Raw genomic sequence first — 24,794 nt, 5'->3', positions numbered from 1 at the left:
AGAGGCTCTGCGGCCTGTCTGGGTGTGGACATCTGCCCAGAGTTCCTCAGGATGCCTTCTGGAAGTGCCATGGGCGGGCCAAGGGAAGCAGTGACAAGTGCATGTTAGTACTAAATCTTAACGCTCCTCATTTTAGGATGGAAAAAATGTCTCTAACATTCTAATATATTTCCTTCCCATTCTTCAATTAGTCTCATGTACACACATCCCTTTGGAACCAACACAATCTTTCTGTACCTCTGTCCATTTTTACCTTTTCCTGGCCCTGACCTCCTATTCATGTTTTTTCTTTGCCCTCACTCTATTTTTATTTGTACTAACCATTGTTTTTCACCTGGGTTCTCATTAAATACTTTATGGAATGAGAGTGTACAGAATGGATACAAAAAATTGAACAAGAACTCTTTTCCTCAACGTCCATATTGTTGTTTTAGCTAATTGTATGTTTGGGAATCTGTAGGTTTTGGGTTATTCCATGCAGCTATCTCTCTAAACATTTTAAGGTCATGCTCGGAGGACTAAATATGAGCTGGCATTGCTTATTGCCTGAACCTCAAATATTTAGACTTTAAGAAGATGTAAAGTATCTACCCAATCAGGATAGGTTTGGTGAGAGGAAAAGAGTGACTTTAACAGGTTAGATTTTATTCTTTCATTTCAAAAGAAGTCCAGAGGAAGATCCTGTAGGGTTCGTCTTGGCAGCTGCATGAAGTCATCGGGGACACAGCTAGCTCCAGTCACTTCTAGGATGTGCTCTTCCTCCCTGGGACCTAAGCTGGAGCGCCAACCACCATGTCTGTTTCTTGGGTTGGCAGTAAGAGGAAAGAGGGGGAAGGGTGATGCCCGTGAGCACACACGGTGGGAGGGCTTCACACCACTTCTCTCACGTCACCTTGGCTAGAACACAGTGATGGCCATACAGGTGGGTGGGACACATAGGCACTAAAACTCAGGGATAACAACAAGCAGTCTCTGACACATCTGCTTTAAAACTGGAGATTTCCATTTGCAAAGTTCAGGTCCCAATGTTAGAACGGCTTTCAGCAGAATTCTAATTCTAGACCATCAATGTATAACTGATTCTAATCTTATTTTTCCATCCAAAGACCCATTATCTATTACCACCCAGAGGTATTTAAAGTAAGAATCCTCCCAGGAATACATTGTACATTGAAAAGCCCTGAAAATGTCTCTGTGAATACAAAGTTAATATGGAGAGTCCCAAAGACTTTTCCTGTTTAACAGAAACCACACTAGGTAGCTTCCTAAGACGTTACTGTACGTCAGGTTTTGCAAACCTGATCCTCCTGCAAATGCTTTAGGAAAGTTAGCTATTTAATGAAACCTGCAGTGAATCTGGGGGAGGGGGATAAGACTTCCATCTTATAGTGTGAATAATCACACTCCAACACATCCGTATCAGAATTTGAAATGTTCACTTATCAGATTTTCCTAAATTAGTGCACTCTCACCAGGGATTGCATCAGACTAAAAGAAAGTCTCTGAAACAAACCCAAAATGCAAATCTCATAACGGGTCATCATTTCCCTTTTGAAGTCCCATCTCAGCCGCTGCTGTGTGTCTCGTAGCAATCCCACGGGGGAGATGATCATGAGATATTTGCAACGTTCCCATCAACTGACTTCAACAGCAGGAGATATGGTCAGATGCTGAATGACAGTCTTCTGCTGCTGAACAAGAGTGAGGGAGAGAATTCGTTGTGCAACAACACCCATTTCTCATCTTTCAGATGCCAAATGTTTAAAGTGACCTCAGCTGGTCACTCACCAGAATAATACTGGCAGTATTCCATTCATGAGCTCAGAGCACAGGAGTGACATCACACTCTAAGCAGGAGGGCGTGTGCATTTTATAACCAATCAACCAGGAAGTCTCTGAGAGGCAGCTTCTCCTTTGTTGGGCCTCACCTCCCTCACCAAACCTGGAGTACTTGTTCTCCTGAGTTTACAGGATTAGTCCTATAATTAAATTCCTGTAGGAATCTGGAGAGTTCCATTGAGCCGAAGAGTAAAACATGCTGGGGACAGGGGTTGAATTTAACTGCGTACCTTATGAGTAATGAAACTGCCATAGCAATAGGTGTGGTTTCCAGAAAGCTGACACCCTATGAACATATTCACCGACCCACTGACATTACCTCCAACCCATCAGGAGCAGAGGAAATCTCTTCCTGTTTTCTTTTTTGTTTTTTTTTTTCCCCTTCCTGAATTTTCAGGGAAAGAGGAAAATTATAAAACCAGGAGCCTATGTAATCCCTGAGACATTTAAATGTAAGCTGGACCAAGCACTACCCATGTATCATAGACAATAATTTCACCCTGGCAGGGAAGTGGACTAAGCGACTTAATGGGTATTTTCCATCTCTAATTTCCATGATTAAAAGAAAGAGGTTGAGAGGGGTACATGTGGAGCCTATTGTGAGTTTGCCAATGAATCCTAATTTAGATCAAAGAGAGTCCATGTGACACTGAACCATAAACACCCTCGTGTGCGTTACTTCAAGGAAGTTGTTAGTGTGTCCCCGGTGGCTATTATGTGATATAGTTGCGCTCTCGAGCCTGCATCCTTTAATTACTAATATAGAAGAAAATCCCATACAAGAAGGAGGAATGTAAATGAGACCTCTGCTCTTTTGAACATTTTATGCATTTGCCAAATTAAAATTTGCTGTGGACTTTGGTTTTTCCTGATCGCTGTTGGTAGTGATCATTTGGCTCATGGGATTAAATCCGACTTTCCAAAAACTAGTTCTGATCAGCGTGCGGATTTCAGATTTTTATGTATGCTTTGCACTGAGACATGGATCATCAGAACCAGACTGGGGAAAATTTCTTTGAAGTTTTCAAAGGTAGGGAAGAAATCCTCTTTCATTCTCATCGTTCCTCATGCCGGGCGTTGTTCAGCACAAGTTGAAGGGGCTGCAACTGAGAGAGGGGCCTGTGGAGGCCAGAGGCTCAGCATCACGCCACACGTGTGCCCTGCCCCCAACGTGTGCATGTAGCTTCTGTGCGGAGAGGCCCAGGCTCTGGGGCTGCCATCTGGATCAGTAAGCACGACCACACTCACCGACGTGGAGTTGACTCACTCTGAATTTTAAAGCACAATTTCAAGACGAGGACAGCCACAAACGCCAACTTGAACAGCATGACTTTGACGGTACTTCCTTCTCTGGGATTCTTCTGCCCTCAGCCTATGTATAGAAAAAGAGGATTGATAATAACTTTGTACTTAAACTAAGAGCTGAGTGTAGGAACAGGCCCTGTACAAAAGTAAAGATACTTATTAGACAGAGTGACTATTAAAGATATTAACCATTCAGGGAGACCTGCTATGCCCGAAACTGCATCTTGTTCAATACAACAAACTCCTTCTTAGCCATCTGTCTCATACTACAAAGAGATAATAATAATAAAATCATTGCTTAATGAGTAAACTAAGTAGAGGATAATTCCCTGGTAGATCATATTGATGTTCTTTTCCAAAGGATGCCATATTCTCAATGAGGCAGAGAACACAGGGGAGAGTGCGTGATCGTGCACAAATGGAAATGCCTAAAATCAAATCCAATGCAGCATATGTCAGTATTTAAAGCCCCATCAAAGAAACATCCAACTTCTCAGCTGTAACCCAAATATAAATTTTCCTTACCCTGTCAATTAGTAGATTACAAAACTTCTGTAGCAGGAAGACCATTCTGCCAGCAAAGCCGTAGTGTTTGGAATGGGTCCAGGTCAGACAGATGGTGTGGAAAAGGGGTACAATGAGACATTCCCTATCATCAGAGTCAACTGCTCTTCCATGCAGCAAATGTAACCTTTGAAGGGTGGAGCCACGAGGTGAAGTGCATCTCCCACACAGCCAGAGAAGCAGACAGACACACTTCTAGAATCACGGCAGCAGTCAGTGACAAGCGCAACAAGGGCTGGCTTGAGGGAGGCATTTAGAGAAGGAAAATATGCAAAACATTGAATAAATGGAAACCTTGTTCTTTAGCACCTAAAAGGTGTCCCCCACAACCCTAAGCCGATGGACATAAAAAGCAGAGTCCTATCTTCTCCGAGTAAGACATTGTTAAATTAGGATAGCAGAGGGCTCTTGCGCCTTTGGAATGCTGACTATACTATAAACAGTCACAGGATGACAAGGGGAAGACAAAGGATATTTGCTATACTATTATTAAATGCCACCTGTACATATCACAGCCTCTTTGCAAAACTGGCTCACTTATAAAACTGGCTCACCTACTGAACTGCACAGAAAAACTTCATTCAGAAGTTAATGATTAATGAAGTTATTATGCATAGTAATAATTATAGTCCATTGAGTTTTAAAAGTGAGTTTTAAAATGTAAACATTAATTGATGACTTTAAAATTCTTTTTTTAAGAATTTAAATTCCCTTTCATTAAGATCAAAGAAACAAAGCTACTTCATTAACTTAAATATTTTTAGATCAGTAATAGTCTTTGTTGCTGTCTCTTTAAATTAATAGTGACCAGCCATCTGGAAGTACCAACAATGTACCTTACACTTTACGTGCGACAATTTACTTAATCCCCTAAACAACCCCAAAATGGGTTGTTTACCTCATCATTTTAGAGGTGAAAATTTAAAGATCCAAGAAAAGGGCCTGGCCACACTCGGCAATTACTCAAACACTGCTGTTCCAATTCCCGGAGATTGGCTGGAAAGCCTGTTTTCTCTCCATCCCAGTGCAGTGCTCCCCAAGGACAGAGTGGCTCCTGGCAAGTTCCAAGTCAAACTTTTGTCTTCCAATGGAGAAGTACCACCTGAAGAAGTGCAGGTGAATTGGCCCAATGCAAAAGAGCCAATGGAGTGATGTCCTATTTCCTATTTTAGCTAGTTCCAGGAAGTGATCTGTGCCCAAGCACGAGTTGGTCTTAGCTGTAGGCCATTCTTCCTGAAGGTATTCCTGCACAACCAGGAAATGGTTTCACCCTGTCCTCTGCCAAGTGAGAGATGCAACACATAAGGTGGTCGCGGCACTTCTCATCTTCACGGTACCCTTCCTCCACCGAATCTGATTCCTTTCCTTCTGCTCTTTTTGCTCTCACAGAGGCTGGGGGTTGCTCTGTGCTGAAATAGCGTAGAGAGGAAGACACTGAGGCCATTATCCTAATAGGGCTGAGCTAAATATTTTCAGCTGCTTTAGCAAAAGTGGACTTCGCCTTCATACAGAAGCTGGGGGTTTTTTTTGACATGATCGTGATGGAACAAAATAGAGAGAATCACATGTCACGCTCTGTCTACAATAGCCCCCTATTAAAGAGAACATTGACCTGGCAACACATTTGATGTTATAGACAGTTCAGTTCCAAAGCAGGGTTGAGCCGGAAAGCCTGCAGTGAAATTTTATAACTAGCACCACTGTTTTCACTTTGGAATGACCTATAAGAAAGATGATCTAATGATTAAAACAACAATGAACTTGGTCATCAGTTTAAACTTTGCAATCCAGGCTCCTGCCCTAAATCCACACCCTGTGAGAGAAGAAAAAAAAATGCACAAAGCCTCATAGAAGTAACAATTGCCTATTTTAATGTTGGCAACATATAAGTGACAATTATGTTGTTAATTGATAGTTATTTCAATGAGTTGTCATCCATGTAGATTGGTCAGATTAGCAATGTTGTTTCTGGATGGTGATTAAACCACTGAGTAGCTGCATAAAAACTATTGTTCTATGGTGGATACATTCTAACTACTCAGAAGAGAAAAAGGGACAAGCCCCCTAAAAGATGCAAATGCCTTTAAAAGGGGCTGGGAGATATAGTGTTGTTAAAATGTGATTTTTTTAGAAGAATCCTAGATTAATGAAATACAATGTTTAATTAGTTTCCTTTTATGTAAATAATGTATTAATTAGACAGAAGGCAGTAAAGAGGGAGGGATAGTTAGCAGCATGGTTACTGAGCAAACAAGGAAAATATTAGCTCTGCCTAAAATGAGGCTAACAGAGCCCCACGTTGATTCCTGGAACTCTCTCTTTCAAACTCAGAACTGGTTTCTTTTTAGGGCTGGAGATCAGAGCAAGCAAAATCCCAAAGAAGTCTCTCATGAAGGAAAGATTTAGAGTAAATTCACAGCCCAAAACTACAAAGCAACTGTTAACTCTACATCTTCAAAAACAAACAAAACAAAACAAAAACAAACAGAAAAACAAGCAACACCCTCTACATCTTATTTAAGTTTTCTGTAGCTTTCCAATCCTGCAAAAACAGATTGAATTTTGAAGGTTTTCTACTGTATAGAAGCTTTAAGCTGTAGTTATTTGATCAGTAACATAAAAAAGTGATCTCACAATCGGCAGACAGCAACTCAGGAAGGCTCACCTGGCTCCTCCAATCTCATGGCAGTCCTGACCACAAGGTGGAGCGGCCCAAATCTTGGGTTGAGTCACCTGTTGGAACCAAACAGACTTTAGAGGCCATAGCATAGAGTTTCTGCATGAATTTGGACAAAAAGCCTTTAAGTTATCAAGCTTCTCTTCACTTCCTCTTAAATTAGGTCAAGCTAACATGCCTGGCAATAACTCTTGTTAAATTGGAACAATATTCCTTTTCCTACCAAGTACACATACATTTTTAAAAATTCACCTTTTTTGTGTGGTCCTTCGCATCTATGCAGTGTACCTACACGTCTTCCTCCATCCCAGTGCCTCTCAAAGCGGGTACTGTCCCATCTGATGGCGCAACAAACACGAAGGTTTTTAACATGCCCCAAATTATTTCTCTTTCTTCTGATAATTGGACTTTAATTTTCCTTTGGAGAACCACACCTTATATATACTATTCCCCATGGTTTGGGTGGGTCAGTCACCCCTTCCCAGGCTCAGGGGTGGGCACGTATCTCAGGCCTGACCAGTCAAGTTGTTCCATTGCTCTGACCACAGTAAATGGATCAAGGATGACCACAGAACCCAGTCAGTCCAGAAAGAACCCATCTTGGAGCTTTTTGTCAAACTCCTAGGAAAGAAAAAGTATCTTTCTTCAAGGGTTATTAGGAGGAGAGAATGTAAGCTCAAAGATGCTGGGAGCCTCCACATGGAGAGAGCCTGCCTGAGATGAGAGAGAGGCTTACACAGAACGAAGTAGCCAACAGAGAGGGGAGTTGCCTACAGGCATACAGGTTAGCAATTTGGTGACTCTATGTTTTTCCTAGGGGTGAAGCAAATAGGGAAACACATTGGAGAGAGAGAGAGCCAGGTGACTCACTGTCAGAGAAAGAAGTATAAAAATAAGGAAAGCGTGGAGGCTAACTGAATGATCCTGAGATTTTGTTTTGGAATTGGAGGTACTATTATGAATTCATGGTTTGTTTGGTTTTTTGCTATATACCCAGATAGACACAGAAATAAATATAGATGTGTGTGCGCATGGGTTGGTATATTTCCTGGCCTCATCTTCTGAGACACCTAGATGCAACAGCACCCCAGTAGTGACAAGCACGCCTAGCTCCCAGATCTTGGGTTTTAAATATCATTCTCTAGTAAAAGGAACCAGGGTTCCATGGAGAAGTGATTGATTCCAAGTCTGAAGTAGACAAATACGAGTCTGAGGTATCTCACAGTATTAGCTAGTAGGGGAGGGCTCAAAAAAAAAGGGAGAGGCATATCAAAGGGAATGAATGAACTCCCACTAGCTAAAGCTGGAACAATTTGAGCAACAAAATAAATAATGAGAGTACTGGATTATAATCTTAGAATAAAATAAAGGTCCATGAGTCCATAATGATATAAATAAATAATTGAATAAATGAAAGGAGAAGAGACAGCTCTTCTTACAGAAAAATTCCAACCAACAATGTAGGTGAAATGAGGGAAACAGAAAATTACTATTAGAATAATACAGTAATAATTGTGGCAGGCAATTTCACCAATGGTTTCTAAAATCAGTGGGCAAAAGTTTGAGGAGAAATGAGATATTTGTGTAGTCTCAAAGTATATCCCCCAAGATATTTATTAATTACAAAGGGAGATGGAATAACTTTTCATTGGAGAAAGTCAGTAAATACCACTTTAAATCAACATTCCCAGAATATGACATCCTGGCATCACAACTATAAATATTCATCCAGGTTCTATGTGGAAGTGTAATATATTATCCGTCATTAGCAACTTTGCACCAATTTGTTAACCACATTGATTTCTGCCCCCTAGGAGGGTTTTGGAGGAATGGGACAGAGGGTAAGTAAGTTTTAATGGAAGACTAGGAGGGAGGAAGGATTTAAAGCCGGAGAGACCTGGATAGCGTGCTGATGTGTGAGGTCCAGCTCAAAGGTACCAGGTGGAGAGGCGAGAGGAGCAGGGAGAAAAGGAACAGGGAAAGAAGAATGCCACCGTGCCAAGCACAGACCTCCCAACGATTCCTATCGGCAGCCGCCATTTGCAGTAATAATATAGGCACCGTTTAAGGTGCACATCAGATCAGGGCTACCGCGCACAGTCATGCAGGTTGTTCCAGCCCAAGCTCCTCTTGCCACATCCTGCTTCCTGGAAAGGGCTGCCTCTGCCCAGTGAGATGCCTTTCTCTAAATGGTGCAAATGTTTTGCAGTGGCAGGCCTGCATCAAAATCTTCGTCCACTTTGGGGAATGTGACAAGGGACCTGGTTGCCTTCCACCTCAACTGTGCACCCAGGTCACTGCCACCCCAGTCACCCTCCTGACACTCAGGCTGGTTTTGGAGGTAGCAGAAAGCAGAGGACAGGAGGCTGTTGCTCAGGAAAGAACTTCACAGCAGTTATCAAATTATTTCCAATGACAGGGCTACTGGAGCAAAGTTTTTACTAGAAACCATGGATGTAGGTTATCTATTGTTTGAAGAGGTTAGAGGAGAAGGGCAACTGAGGAAGCTTCCAGCCACCAGAATACTATTCAACGAACATATAAAATGTAACATCTTTACCCTATTTTCTGCTACATTATTTACTGCAAAAAAAAAATGGAGTCCAAGTTAGGGAAATCGCTGAATCACTGTGCCTTGTCAGTTATTTTGCCCTACTGCTTTCAGGACAGTGTCAATTTGCAGGATGGCTTCTAACATATGTGACAAGGAGAAAGGGACAAATTAGCACATCTCTCTTTAGAGCAGTAGAGAGAGGTTCGCAGAAAATCCCGTCTGGCCTTAGAGTATCTTACCTGAGGAAGATAATGAGCAAATGCTCGTTTTGGTTTTGCCCAAATTCTTTTCTGCAGTTTCTTCTCTGGTCATTGATGGAAGCTGAGGCTCACGTGGACCAGTAGTCATCTGGTGTTTCCCCAGAAGCACTGCCACTTCCGCAGAGCGCCACACACGCTTAGTGAGCCCAGATGAGAGCCGGAATTCCACTCGTAAAGGAGCCTAGGAGATTGTCTTTAGCCTTTACTTCCTTGTGTTTTTTTTTCTCTCAGTATTTCCAATCAATGACATAATGCAGGTGCTGAAAGTAGAGGAAGCAGCCACCTAGGAGCTTTTCATTTGAGACATCATCTGTCCTTAAGCTTTTCCTCCCAATAGTCTGCTCCTGCCGAAAATATTTGCATAAGGATAAGGTATCATGTTTCCAAATAGCCCTGCTGAATGCAAGCACAATACTTCCAAAGGATAGCACATGAGTAGCCCTTTCCTCACTCGTGCAACAAATATTTAGTAACTGCCTACTATACTTAAGCAGGGCTCTGCTGGGCCCAGAGGAAAGTGTGGTGCAGTCCCCTGTCTCGCTTGCCTTTCTTATCTGTCCAATTATTTTTTCCATCTTCAGTTTTTGTCACTCCTCCAGGAAGCCTTCCGTGAGCCCCAACTCTGGTTGAAATGACTCTCTTCTGTTCCCCCACAACGTTCTGTGCACACCCTGAAGGCGCCGAGCACAAACACTCCCGGTTCCCAGATTTCAAATAGGGGCAAAGGTTAGTTTACATCTCAAAATCTCCCTTCATTTTCATTTCAGTTGTAAAGAACCACATAAAATAACTCTTAAAACATCATTCTAAATGCTACTCAAAGGAGGGAAAAATTGATATTCATTGCACAAAATCTGGAAAAAGTGAAGTCTATATTGCTCAGAATGGCAAATGTGGTTGTGGATCATGAATCCGGTTTAAATCACTAAAATCCATAAAAACAGTTACAACTTGTTCATAAAATACCTCTTGCGAGACTTTCCATAAGAAACTTTAGAAGGTAATGAAACATCAGATAATGGGAAGAACTAATTAACTCTGGCAAAGCCCTGATAGGCTCTGCTTTATTATCTCAATTAGGCATGTCACAGACACTACACCTAAAGACTCCTGCTGTCCTCACCCAAGTGTCCAGTATTGATGAGCAAAAGAACTAGACTGCCTGCTACCAGACTTACCTAGCCCAGATTTTAGTTTTGAGATTCACAGTGTACCTTCTTATGTCTTCCTGAACATTCCTGGGTTACCAAATAGAATTATTTCGATAAATAGAGCTTATAATTGAGAATTAAGATTATTCAAGGGCCCATGTTCCATGTTCAAAATTTGAAATTAAAATCAGACCTGTATATATCATAGTGAAAGACGTAAAATGAAAGTGAAACTAAAGTAGAGGGGAGAAAATTTATCAAATAGGCTAAGAAAACCCTTTTATGTCTAGTTTATCTCATGAAATATGGAGTCTTGGAGAAAGTCACAGTATCTAGGATTCAGAAAGCCCTTTTTACTCTTTCTCCTTCTTGCATTTTACCTTAATCCATGATGATCTTGGCCTCTGTTCTCAGGTTTCCCAGACCCACTGCTATTCTGTATTACGATGGTTGTTAGTATCATCTTGAGCTCTTGACAAATGTAGAGGCAATTTTCCAGCACAGAAAACCATGCACTAAGTACTGACAAATACCATTTGCACATCTCCAAATGGAGCTCACTTTGACATGATAAGATTACTGAGTATGTAGGCTTCATAATGACTCATAAGATTTCACAAAATAATCAAAGGAAGGTAGGGAAATCTACCAACTACTGTCAAAAGCATATTAAGAGGCATCACGGCAACTATGAAATTATTAGGTTAATTTATGAAAACTTTGCTTTCTTGGATTTTCCCCCAATCTTCTGTTCAATATTTACTCTGTCGACAGTGCCCTTTAATGCTTTAGCAATTTTTAAATAGGAAAAAATAATCAGCATATATTTGTAAAAAAGATGTATAGACACTGATGCTGTGATTATATACCGTAGTAAAGGCTATATAACTCAATGTCCTAAAACAGCTTCTGAAAACACGTAGGAGATGATTTGGTGATGTGTTCAGGGACCTAGCAATTTGGTAGTTGGAAAATAATTTAGGCAGCAGGCAATGTGGTCTGCTTACCCCAAACCACAGAGCAAATGTAATTAGAAGGGGGAATGGAAAATATTGTGGGTTTGACTGAAAAAAAAAATTGGGTAGGGACTTTTCCTGACTGACTATAATCTTCTCTTGTTACTAATGTCAGCATAAGGAAGTAAAAGAACAGGAAACGATGGCAGACCTGTCCGGGCTCTCTCCCTCTTAACCACCTGGTATGCAGACGAGTAGTGAGAAAGACAGATGGTAAGGCTAGTCAATTAGGTACTTCATTCCCTTTGATAAAAGTCCGATAATTGTCCCGTTAGTCTTGTAGCTGACTTAATATGTAAGAAAAAGAAGGAAGAAAGAGAAAGAAAATAAAGAAACCTGAGGTTAACATAAAAAGAGAGAGACCTGTTCAAATAAAACATGGTTCTCCTCTCCGTCTTCTGCTCCCGTCAGATTGCTGCACAAGCACCCGAGGAGACTGTGATAGTGCTAGGGAAAGCACCACCCTCTGTTAGCCTTTATTCTCCCTGGAATTTCTTTCTTCATAAAGTTCAAATTGTACTCAAGACTTTCCAATTAACGCAAGAATATAATCCCAAGGTCTTGAAAAAATAATGATGTCAGCATAACTGGGTCATATTTTACTGTCTAATACCATCACTGCTGTACTCAAGACTAGAGGGATTGGTTATTTTTCTTTTGTTAAAGTCAGATTCCCCAACGGGAGGTAGCTGAGATGGGGTGAAAGCATGAGAAAGAACCAAGACGACCCTGCCGCCAGGAGTGGGGACAGAGGATGACTCTTACCGAGGGGCCAGGACAGCTGACTCTGCAGATGCACAGGGCACTTCTCTGCTTTGAGCTCAGACTGATTTTTGCCATCAATTCGTATTTCTCCCTGGGATGGGAAGTGAGAATAGATCCACTCTCTGTCCTACTCAGTGGGCCCCATCTGCTGTCCGATGCACATGCACAGTAGGTCTTCCCAATGGACCGTTTGCTAGCTGGTGCTGCCCCTCCCCTCGTGCAGTGAAAATGAAACAGAAGCCTCTCAGACAGAAGGACTAGCATGCAGCGTCCACTTAGTCATCAGGCACAGTCGGCACGGTGCCTCAGCTCACAATACGGTTAAGGGCCCATGAAAATATTTTTCATTTCTTTTAGAATCAGGAGAATATTAATCCGGTGATTCCACTTCTAAGTATATATCCAAAATAACGGAAACAAGCATTCAAACATTCATCTCAGCACTATTGACAACACCAAAATTGTGAAACTCAAATGCCCATCAGTGAATGAACGTATAAACAAATGTGGTATATCCATATAATGGAATATTATTCAGCCACAAAAAAGTCAGGAAGAACTGATACATGCTCCAATGTGGATGAACCTCTGAGACATTATGCAAGTGAAAGGAGCCAGACATAAAAGGTCATACAGTGTATGACTCCACTTACTCATATACGAAACATCCCAAAGAAGTAAATTTAGAGAGACAGATTGCAGATTAGTGGTTCTCAGGGGCTGGGAGGATGGTGTAATGGAGAACCACTGCTTACCTGTGTACAGGGTTTCCTTTTGGGTAGTTTTGTAACTAGATAGAGGTGGTGGTTGCACGACATGGTGACTGTATTAAATGTCACTGAACTGTACGTTTTAAAATGGTCAATTTTATGTTATGTAGAAAAAGAAAACAAATGAACCCATCCAACCTGGGTTATATGAATCTTTGTACCAATGCAGTCATAAAACGTAATTTTTAAAAGATGTTACGAAGGAGCCCACAAGGCAGAAGTGCCTAGGGCCCACGGAAGTCATACTGCAGCCCTGACAGAATACACAAGGCCCAGACGCAACCCCGAAGGAACGTGAGCTACGTGAGGAGCGAGAGAAGGTGGTGGGACCGGAGCACAGCAAACGAGGGACAGACTCATCTGAGGCGGCGGATGACGTCAGCCCAGGACCAGCCAGGCCACGGCAAACAGGATGCTCCTGGAAGTGCCAGTAGAGTTTTAAGAGGCATCACAGCAAATGTGAAGATTGCAGTTTTTAAAAGATCGCTGTGGGCTGCTATGTGGAGAGTGGACCAGTAGGGAGGGGATCAAGACGTCGTTATCGGCAACCCCAATTAGAGAACATCGCCATAATTCAGACAAAAAATGATGGTTGCTGGAAGAGATGTAGAGAGATTCACGGCCTCTGAGACACTTGGAATATATAAAGGACCAATATGGGGGATGAGAAGGAGAGGGCTGTCACACTTAAATCGCACATTTCTGGCATGAGCACCTAGATAAGTATGATGATGCTTTCATTAAGTTAAATACCGGTTTAGGGGCAGACACTCAGAAATTGAACTTTGAACACAAAGTTGGAGGCACCTGTGAAACATCCAATCGAGGGGCCAAATAGGTAGTTCAATATCTTGGCTACAACTCGTAACTGAAGAGTGGAGTAGAGATAGAAAATTTGGGTGTTGTCCATATCTGGAGTAAAAGGAAATCCTCAGAATGAATGAGATCATCCAGCGAAAAAAAGTGTAAAGTGAGAAGAGACAACAGCTCAGGATCACGCCTTGAGAAAACCTGTCATTTAAGTGTCAGGTTAAGAAGAAGAGCTGCCAAAGGAAAGAGGAGAAGTGAAAAGAGGCAGAAGGCAAGTCAGCATCACGGATATCACAGAAAGAGACTGTTTCAAGAAGGGGACAACAGCCAGCTGACCCGAACGCTCTTGAGGTCAAGCAGGATGTGAATGTTTAAATGTTCTGTGGTTTAGTGACATGGAGGTTATCGCTGACCTTTTCAAGAGCATTGTCAGTGGAGCGATGGGGCAGAAACCAGAGAATATATTGAGAAGAAAGTAGAAGAGGAATTGGAAAGAGTGTGGACAACTCTTTCAATAAGCTGATTGTAAAGGTCAGGAGTAGGTGACAATGAAAGAAGCCACACCCTGATTTCACTCACCCTAGCAGCCCACCCATGGCAAGAGGGAAATTAGGCAGAAGAAACTTTGCCCCAAACAAAGGAATTAGCAACCTGGTGCTGCTAATTCTTCAAGATCAGTGATAAGCATGACCTAAGCCTGACTGTCCAGCAAACTGATAGAAGCCAGGCCATGATCCTGTTCATTTTATGACTGTTTGCAAAGGGAAGTTTTCTCTGAGCTTGCAGAGCAAAACCAAAGAGGAATTTAAGTGTGCTGCTTGCTCCCCAGCAGCTCTCAAGTTGTGGGGCGAAGCCTCAAGAACAGAGAAGGTATGATCCCACCGGGTCATAGTCCAAAAGGCCCCCTTCAAACACTGTCAAGACTCTGTACCAGCAGCACGCAGTTGCCTCCCGACAACGCCAGCACTTCTTCATGTACAGATTAAGACGCCCAGCACCCGAAGCTAAAGGCTGAGCCCGCCTGATTTTTCTGCATTCCCCCACTCCAGCCGCTATTAACTGCTTCCTTCCTTCCTGCAAGCCTCTCCTCCCCGTGCCCTAAGTTTAAATTCTGGGACAAGAGTATCCCAAAAACCGTCCCTTTAGCCTCTGCCCATTGAAAAAGGAACCAGCCCAACAAGGAGGAGCCCCGAAAATGCAAGGGCCCTGGCTGGGGGTGGTGTTTACACCTACTGCCCCTTCCCTGTGCATCATCAAATAATGATCTTACAGGGCAGAACAGTGCTTTTTCCTTCTTCACCAACTGCGATTAGAAAGTTGGTTGTCGTCTCTAGTTTCCATTTCAGGGTGGACTCATTCATTGTCTCCAGTATTCGAGTGGATTTAAGGAGACTTGGTCAGACAGACCCCCATAAGCAACTTCTCGTACTTTGTTCTTTCCTATCCTGAATTTGGCCTATCAAGTAAGGAACCCTTGAGCTGAACACTGGAGCCTGAGCTATGTTCTTTCTTTGAATATCATAAAAGGTTTATTAGGTGCCCTCATGCATATAATCCTGTGCCAAGCAGACAGAGAGCCTTCACTCAGGCTCTTGCATGCTTGGAGTACGGCGTTCCAGATGTCACATCTGTGGGCACTTAGCAGGGTTGTGCTGTAGCTCTCAGAGGATCGTGTTTAAGGGAAAAAAAAACAAAACAAAAAACTACTCTTCTCCAAACTTTGAAATAAAGGGGAATGTGTTGTCTAATGGAAAGAGTACAGGAAACTAGAGAAACCAGGTAAGTTTTTATTTTTAAGTCAGAAAGGTAATTGTAGTGAGGATATCATCAGCCTCGGATTGTATCTTTCAGGACAGAAACTGTGTATTCATCATTTTATCCCAAGGACCTAGCATATAGCACACACCCAATGTTTGTTGAAGGAAGGAAAACACTGCCATCGATTCTATAAATTCTGTGAAGATAGCTATGGTATTTGGGATCATCACACAGGACCTGAAGTCAGAAAATCTGGATTTGAGTCCCCATTCTCTGGCATTTGCTAGCTATGACCGCGTGATACTTTCCCCGTGTCTGAACTTTAAATGGAGATAGTGCTTATTCTGCCTATCTCATAATGGCATAAGGATCAAATAAGGTAATATGTGGGAAAGACAAGTAAATGGTAGTCAGAAAGAAGACAGAGATATCTGTTACCACCACGTCTATTTAACATCAAGCTGACAATGCAATCTTTTTAAAAAGAAGTATCAAAATTGGAAATGAAGAAACAAACCTTTTCTTATTTGAGGACAATATGACTGTCTCCGTAGAAAGCTTTATATTAATAGAATCTATAGGCAAACTATTAGAACTAGCAAGAGAAGTATGCAGGCTTGTTAGACAAAATCAATTTATAAAAATCAAAAGCATTTATATAGACCAGCATTGATCAACGTACACATTCAATTTAAAAAGCCTATATTCCCCATAGCAACAACTGAAAAAAAGTTACATAGGAATAAATGTATGAAAAGACATGTAAGACCTTTCAAAGAAAAAATACTTTATAAAAAACATTAGACTTGAATAAATGGAGATACAGAATGTCCATGGGTAGGAAGATAACCTTCTTTCTCCAATTTAATCTATAAACTCAATGTAATTTGAGTAAAAACCAGAACATGATTTTTCAGTGGTACTTGACAATTTAATCCTAAAACTTATAGAAAGATCCAGGGCTCAAGAAGTCAAAACTTGAAGGACAGGTAAGGGGTAAACAGAGGAAACTTGCCTAACTAGAGGTCAAAACGTGAAAGCCATGGTATTGATTGTATGGTCTCTGCACAGGGAAGACAGAAAGGAATCCAGGCATGGACCCACACACAAATGGAAACTTGATAACTGACAAAGAGCATTATTACAACCAGTAGAGGAAAGCTGGGCCATTGAATAAATGGTGGTAAGACAACTGGTTATCCATATGGAAAATACAGACTTAAGACTATAAGCAAAAATTCTTTCAATGTAAATAAACTAAATGAAAAGGCAAAATCATAAAATTTTTTGAGAAAAATATTTTTATGACACCAGAGAATGTCTTCAAAAAGACAGAATTCCAACTCATAGACTCAATAAAACTTCTGTAAAACACACACACACACAAAAACAAAACACCATAAAACCAACACACACACAAAACACCATAAACAAAGTTAAAGGATAAGCCCTAGCCTACGTAAGGTATTATCAGCCCATATGTCTCTGAAATAATATGTACCTGGAATTTATCAAGAACATTTAAAAATCAATAAAAATTGCAAATAAAAAAAGCAAGTGGGCAAAGAATTCAAATAGGCAATTCCCTTCAGAGGAAACATAAATGGATTATAAACTTAATGAAGATATGCTCCACCTCACCAGCATACAGGAAAATGAGAAATCAAAATCATGAGTTATCATTTCACATCCATCATGTATGTATGTATGTACCATGTTTCCCCGAAAATAAGACCGGGTCATATTAATTTTTGCTCCAAAAGACGCATTAGGGCTTATGTTCAGGGGATGTCATCCTGAAAAATCATGCTAGGGCTTGTTTTCCAGTTAGGTCTTATTTTCGGGGAAACATGGTATGTATGTATGTATACACACATAAACATACGTAAGAGGCAATACTGGCGGTCTCTGCAACAAACTATTTCCCCAGTTTGAAGTCGGTTTATTCAGCGGCCTGGCTGATCAATGATTACTTGAGTTGGGGTGAGGGTGGGATGGAGGAAGAACTGGAAAGAACAGGGCACAGACAAGAGGCCACAGTGCAGTAGCTTATGAGACTTCCAACCCCTGAAGTAAACACCATCGAAGAGAGCTAGCTGGCTGGAGCCTTCTTTACATTTGACCCAAGAGAGCTGTCTAGTGTGTGAAGAGACTCCTGCAGCGAGGGAGCACTATACCAGGGCAGGGTTTGAATGCGAGTTAAAAATGTGGAACCAGTAAGAAAAACGTGCGTTATTTTTGCTATAGTTAATGAACGTTTGGTTATGCCTACTGGTACCAATTTCTTTATGTACACACATGGCTTCTGGTTTATTTTTTCCCCCAGATGAATTTTAAATCATTTTGTCAAACTCCAAAATAAAATCGTTCTTTTTATTGGGAAAAAATATCTGCCAACGCCAAGGATTGGGAGGATGTGGGAAAATATGAACTCCTATACATTGCTGGTAGGAGTGCAATCTGGTATGTACACTGTGGAGAGCAATTTGGCAGTATCTGGTAAATCTGAAGACAAGAATATCTCACGGGCCAGTGATGGTGAAGTTCTAGATACATACCTTAGAGAAACACACATGTTCACAAGGAAACATATCACGTACTTCACGGCAGCACTGTTTATAATAACCAAAAATTCAAAATTACTCAAATGTGCATCAAGAAAATCAATTGTCATAGTCAATGAGCTAGTGTTTAAAATGAGTAATTTAGAAAAACGTTAACATGCATACGTCTTTAAAATGTGAGTGAAAAAACAAGTCCGAAAAGGTTACATACACTATGATACCATTTATATGAAAGTTTCAGAAACATGAAAACAATCCTATATATGTACATATAATAAGCATTTAAAACCATTCATGGTATCATTCTGAGAAACATCACCTTCAGAGCAACAGTAAACCACTGTGGGTGAAGGGGAAATGGAATGAGACAGGACTATACAGATTTCAACTACTGCTATAATCTTATCTTTCTTAAAGAAAACAATCAAATATTATAAAATTACGAGTGCAAAAGGTGGATGGTGGACAGGGATTTGTTATACTGTCTATACATTTTTCTGTATGTTTGAAATGCTTCATAATAAAAAAAGGCACAAAACAAATGCTAGCAATTTTGTTAATAACTGTTTGCTGATAAATAGGTGGATTAAAGTTTAAAGTGAATACACACATTAATACAGAATGGGGATAATTATTTCTAAGTGTAGGAGGCTTATTTACTAATACTTAACTATATGCCAGGCATTGTGGCTTACATGCATTAACTTATTTAATCTTCTTTATTACCCTATGAAAATGATGCTATTATCCCCATTTTACAGATTAGAAAACAGGCTCGAATGGAAAGGTAGAGTCCAGAAGCACATAGCTAGTAAGCCCCAGAGCCAGGACATCAACCCAGGTGTACCAAAGTCCAAAACCTATGCACTACACTATACTGTGAAAGGGCTACTAAATGATTCAAGATGAAAAAGCCAGAGTAAAAATGAGACAGATCCAATTAACTAAGAATTTTCAAAGGATCAGGATGTGAGGGAGACTGAGTAATTAGGTTTACAGTTAAAAGTGAGGCCCTAAACCCAACCTGAGTCCAAATACCTAATGAAAATATAAAGGAAGACAGTGTAGTGAGATATTAACTATCAAGTTAATGTTGGCAGAAAGTATTCCTTAAGACCAAGCAGACACAGAGACAGCACCTTGATAAGAGTGCTCAGACTGTAGACGGACTTCTAAGCCTTTTCATCAGTTCTCTTGGGCACATTTCATTGGCCCTTCAAGGTCCAACCTCACTCAGACTCTACAGTAAATTCTCCCTCATCTACACCTGACTCATCTGGCACTAACTATGACTCTTTGTTGTGATTTTCTACAGGACCAAGTCATCAACTATTTCAAACCACTGTATTTTATGGGAGAAGGAATTGTATGTATCTCAGACGCGTTAGCTGGCATTGTTTGGTAGCAAGTAACAGCCTCTCGAACTTAAGGAAAAAACTAGCAGCGGAAGTGGGGCAGTCTCTTTGTAAGGTTTTATGGGTACCTTAAGGAACCCAGGAGCAGGAACTGCAAATAGGCACAAAACACTAGAACAAAAACTGCAGTTATCAGGAATTAAGGCAGCCAATTTCTTCATCTTTTTTCTTCTGGGGTTGTATATCTCTCATCTTTGCTTTATTCTCTTTCTGCTTCACGTGCATGTTCCAAATGCAACTTCCAAAGACATCAGTTTTCCGATTCCAAATTCTTAGGAGAAATCATCTAATTGGCTCAAATTTGACCAGATGTGTATTCTGTCCAATCATCTTAAACAGCTCATCCTCGAGGAATATTCCAAAAACGGGACATAAATTTGGCAGATATCTTTCAAGTTATGTACTCTAACACTTCCTGTATTTCCGTTGTCTATTAATTGGAGGCTTAGACATTTTTTGGAGAAATAAGCTGCACTTATTTGATGGTCTTTTCCAACGTTAAGCTTGGAACCACTAAATGCTCAATTTTATCTTTCAATCGAAATGAACCTAAAGGTTCTTTGGCTGGCTCCTAGAAATGATGAAATAGAATCCTTCATCAGGATATAATTTGTTCAAGAAAAGACACTTTTCTGTGCTTCATTCTTTTCTTCTTATTCCATCCTTTCTAAAGGGGTAGTCACTTCAGACACACTGTCCACTCTCAAGTTAGATTCTGTAGTTGCTTTCCACAATTTGGCATTTAAAATAAAACCCTCCTCATTCTGAAAAAGAAAACCAATGCATGAACCAAACAATGTAAACTCCAGAATACTGGTCCCTTCACTACAGAAAACTGAAATCCCCAGAGTTAATAAACAGATGTGAGAAAAAAAAACATACCATTTGAGTCCCTACTAGAAGCCAGGCACTATGCTAAATGCTTACATTTTAATTCTCACAACAATCCTATGATGGGTACTATCACCCGTTTTTTGATGATGAAAACTACGTTTTAAGGTAAGAAACCTACGCAGTATCACACATCTAGTATGCAGGTTAGTATGGATGGAAAAGAGAACCAAGGGAGCTAAAAGCTGGGAGGTGAGTAGGAAAGGCTGAAGGAAAGAGACCCCTTTTCAGCACATCATCTGTAACATCAAAGAAATTGTATCTTAAATATATAATGTCCAAAAGCAAGGGAAGCAAAAGTTAAAATAATGAATGGGACTATATCAAACTTAAAAGCTGCTGCACAGCAAAAGAAACCATCGACAAAATAAAGAGGCAACCAACTGAATGAGAGAAGATCTTTGCAAACAGTGCCTCCAATAAGGGGCTAATATACAAAATATACAAGGAACTCATACAACTCAACAACAAAGAAACAATCCAATTGAAAAATGGGCAGAGGACCTGAAGAGACATTTCTCCAAAGAGTGCATACAAATGGCCAATAGACATATGAAAAAATGCTCAACATCACTAATCATCAGAGAAATGCAAATAAAAACCACAATGAGATATCACCTCACCCCAGTCAGAATGGCTGTCATCAACAAGACAAATAGTAACAAGTGTTGAAGAGGCTGAAACACTTGTGGAGAAAAAGGAACCCTCATACACTGTTGGTGGGAATGCAGATTGGTGCGGCCGCTATGGAAGGCAGTGTGGAGGTTCCTCAAAAAAGAAAGAATGGAATTACCATATGACTCAGCAATCCCTCTCCTGGGGATCTACCCAAATAATCTGAAAACATTTATCCATCAAGACCTGTGTGCTCCAATGTTCACTGCAGCTTTATTTATGGGGCCAAGACATGGAAACCAAAATGTCCTTCGATAGATGAATGGATAAAGAAGTTGTGGTATATATACATAATGGAATACTATTCGGCGGTAAGAAAAGATGAAATAGTACCATTTATGACTACATAGATGGATCTTGAGAATATAATGCTAAGCGAAAAAAGTCAGACAGAAAAAGCAGAGAACCATGATTTCACTGATATGTGGTATATAAAACTGAAAACAAAAGGTCAAGACAAACAAATGAAGGAACAAAAACTCATATAGACAATAGTTTAGTGGTTACAAGAGGATAAAGGAGGAGGGGGGCTCTAGAAGAGGGTAAATGGGGTGTAATATATGGTGATGGAAAGAGAACTGACTCTGGGTGGTGCACACACAATGTGAGATATAATGTATTACAGAATCGTACACCTGAAATCTACATAACTTTAGTAACAAGTCATCCCAATGAACTTTAATTACTATAAATATGTATATATTACTATATATGTATATATTCATTACATATACATATATATAATGAAATGATATGAATAGTATTACATGACAGCATATCATGCATTTTTTTAAACTTCACTCCAATTTTGCTATGCATTTTAAAAAGGAACAATGTTATCTCTGGGTAGCTCAGAATTTAAATTCTTCTATACTCTTCTTGATTTTCATCAATTTGTGTCACCTTTATAATCAGAAACATTTCTCAGTCCTGACTCAGCTATGCATCTGTCCATCTTTCTTTTCACCACCACCAAATTTAATATTCTACGCTTGCTCTCTCCCTAGCCTCTTCTCCTGTACCCTCAACCAGTCCCTTACCAAAATACTCTCAACTGCAAAGATCAGCAGGGCATCTCCTTATTCCCAAAATCAAGTCATTTCTTTTCATCCAACTTACCCTCTCTACTGCTGCATTTGGTGTTCATTACCATCTTGAAGCTTCTATAGTTTCTGTATGAATCTCCTTAATGACTCCTTCCTCCAACAGTTCCTTATGTGTGGCTGTTTCCAAGGCTCAAACCTAAGCTCAGAACCACAGGGAGTTTGAAAACCCTGAACTTGAATTTAAGGTGCATTTTTCTAAAATCTATGATCCTCCTCAAAAGATTAGGAGGCACTGGTAAAGATTAAAATCTGTACTGCTTTACAAATGACAGCCCCTCCTCCACAACTCTGCCACTCCATCTCACAAATTCCCGTCACCCACAACAAAACACAGTACCTTTGTTAATGCTGTTTCCTGTCCCCAAAACTTCTCCACGAAAAATTCTAAGTTCGCAGAGCACTTTGTATCTCCACTACTATAAATTTACCACAATACATTTGATTATATGTGAATCTATCTGAACCAGGAAAGGGGCCAAATCAATGCATCTTTGTATCTCCAACACTAAATAAAGGAGGTGATCTAAAATATCAAATCTTGTTCCCATGATATCAAGCAGTTTGTTTTGTGCTCATTATCAAACAAAAGACTTACTATTCATTCATGGCAAAAAGTTTTCAACATACTATTTAGTGAAACAAATATTTCTTTTACATTGAGAACAATTCTTACCAACTTAAAATCAAAAATCAAATTGTCTAATAGGCAGCATGGCCAACATGTCAACTTACACATTCTAACCCCAAATTTCAAACAGTATTGAGTACAATAAAAATTTTAATAAAACAAACTTTGGGATCATGAGTACTCATTATTAAGATCTGAACTACAATTAAGATGCTAAGGGAATGCCTGCTCTATTTAAATGATTATTCTGTTGCAGGAGTGTTTATCAGTCATTTGAGAAGCTGTTACACAATACATAGTCGTATATAGTCCCCATCCTCAGAGATGTAGGTTTAGTAGGTCAAGGATTAAGCTAGACCTGTGAACATTTTAAAATGCTCCCAGCACTTTCTGATAAATACTGGCTAAGAACTATTTTCCATGAAATATGTTTCACATGCCTTTAGCTTATACTTGTATGTATGTTTACTATTTAATCATTTTCACTATTTTAAGTATCTTAAGCATTTTCACTATTTTGTCAAAAGCTACTTTCAGAGCACCAGACTTTTTGCAATAGGTGTACTCCTTTAAAGCTTTATGTGCTTTCTGGTTAACAGTTACTTTTCAAAATTATTAACAGAAAATGAAATTTTTTCTTAAGTGGTATTTTCTTTAGACTCCTACTCCACTAAATGAGTATGTTTTGATAAACAGGAATTATCTCTATGTAAGTATACTGACTATACATGAACTTTTACAAAAACAAAGCAACTGACGAAAACAACTATTAAAGAGCATACTTACAATAAGATATATTATGCTCACACACAATACTAATAGATTTTATACCTAGAAAAAAATGTCAGGGTAATTCTTCAAATATTATGTTTCCAGAGTATAGTCAACATTTTTAAATACAAAAATAGAAATATTTAAAAACCACTTGGGCTGACGTCGAATACTTTCTTTGTTAGGTCAAGATCCAAAGTTCACTGGTATATTTCTAGTAGGCACTCAAAAAAACAAAACAAAATCAAAAACACTTTTCTAAATAATTTTCAAGACTACTTCCTTTCTTCATTGCATTCCTGCTCTAAGAACTGATAAAATATGCTTGGAAACTCATGGATCAAAAAAGCTTTAAAGGGGCTGGCCCGGTGGCTCAGGCGGTTGGAGCTCCATGCTCCTAACTCCGAAGGCTGCTGGTTCGATTCCCACATGGGCCAGGGGGCTCTCAACCACAAGGTTGCCGGTTTGACTCCCGCAAGGGATGGTGGCTGTGCCCCCTGCAACTAGAAAACGGCAACTGGACGTGGAGCTGAGCTGCGCCCTCCACAACTAAGATTGAAAGGACAACAACTTGACTTGGAAAAAAGGCTTGGAAGTACACACTGTTCCCCAATAAAGTCCTGTTCTCCTTCCCCAATAAAATCTTAAAAAAAAAAAAAAAAAAACGCTTTATAAACGTACTGTAAAATTTCAGTTTTAAAAACATCTCTACTATCACTCTAAAGTTTTTTAATCTCCTGATTAAATGGTATTTTGCTCAAGTGAGCAACTTCCTAACATATTCCTCTTCATACATCCTAAGTTAAGTTTTTAAATTATCTAAAGGAGTTTGAAGATTCAAATCCTAATCCTTGTAACTTCAAAATAATTGTACATTCCATTAATTTCTATAATTCCAAGTCCTATTTCACATCACAAGCTTAAATCTCACATTTAGAAAAACTTTGTGTATGTATAACTAGAGTTGTCCTATGCATTCAAAGATATTATTCACAAGTGTCAGACTGAGCCTGGGAAAAGACGATGAAAATATTTAGCCCCCCACTGTATTACATGTGCAGTTATTGGATTTGTAATTTAAAACAATCTAAAATATAGTCATATTAATATTCTGTTAATTTTTCCTTGCCTCCTACCCTGCCTTTATCATTAGACTTACACAAGTTCAAAACATAATCTTTTTCAAATAACTCTTGCTATATTGTTACCAAAGCTTGTCTTATATTATCAGTTTCAAGAATCTTCATGAAAATTCAAGTTTTTGATAAATCAAAA

At 39.9% G+C, this 24,794-nt stretch overlaps 2 long non-coding RNA genes across 3 annotated transcripts; both read right to left on the bottom strand.

Moving 5' to 3' along the window:
• Positions 1-2,660: 2,660 nt before the first annotated feature.
• Positions 2,661-6,479, bottom strand: LOC117026112 (uncharacterized). 2 transcript variants are annotated; one of them, XR_004423699.1, is made up of 3 exons: positions 6,374-6,479; positions 3,670-3,943; positions 2,661-3,211 (listed from the first exon to the last, which is right to left on the bottom strand). It is a non-coding gene; the product is annotated as an uncharacterized LOC117026112 (long non-coding RNA). The 2 variants fall into 2 exon arrangements; XR_004423698.1 differs by having other exon boundaries at positions 3,670-3,947; positions 6,374-6,444.
• A 2,716-nt stretch (positions 6,480-9,195) lies between these two features.
• Positions 9,196-23,178, bottom strand: LOC117026019 (uncharacterized). The gene is made up of 3 exons (XR_004423677.1): positions 22,134-23,178; positions 18,028-18,081; positions 9,196-9,543 (listed from the first exon to the last, which is right to left on the bottom strand). It is a non-coding gene; the product is annotated as an uncharacterized LOC117026019 (long non-coding RNA).
• Between the last annotated feature and the right edge of the window lie 1,616 nt (positions 23,179-24,794).

This window comes from Rhinolophus ferrumequinum, chromosome 8, assembly GCF_004115265.2.
Source record: "Rhinolophus ferrumequinum isolate MPI-CBG mRhiFer1 chromosome 8, mRhiFer1_v1.p, whole genome shotgun sequence".
Classification (NCBI taxonomy): Eukaryota; Metazoa; Chordata; class Mammalia; order Chiroptera; family Rhinolophidae; genus Rhinolophus; species Rhinolophus ferrumequinum.
This window is presented reverse-complemented; position numbering and strand designations above follow the sequence as displayed.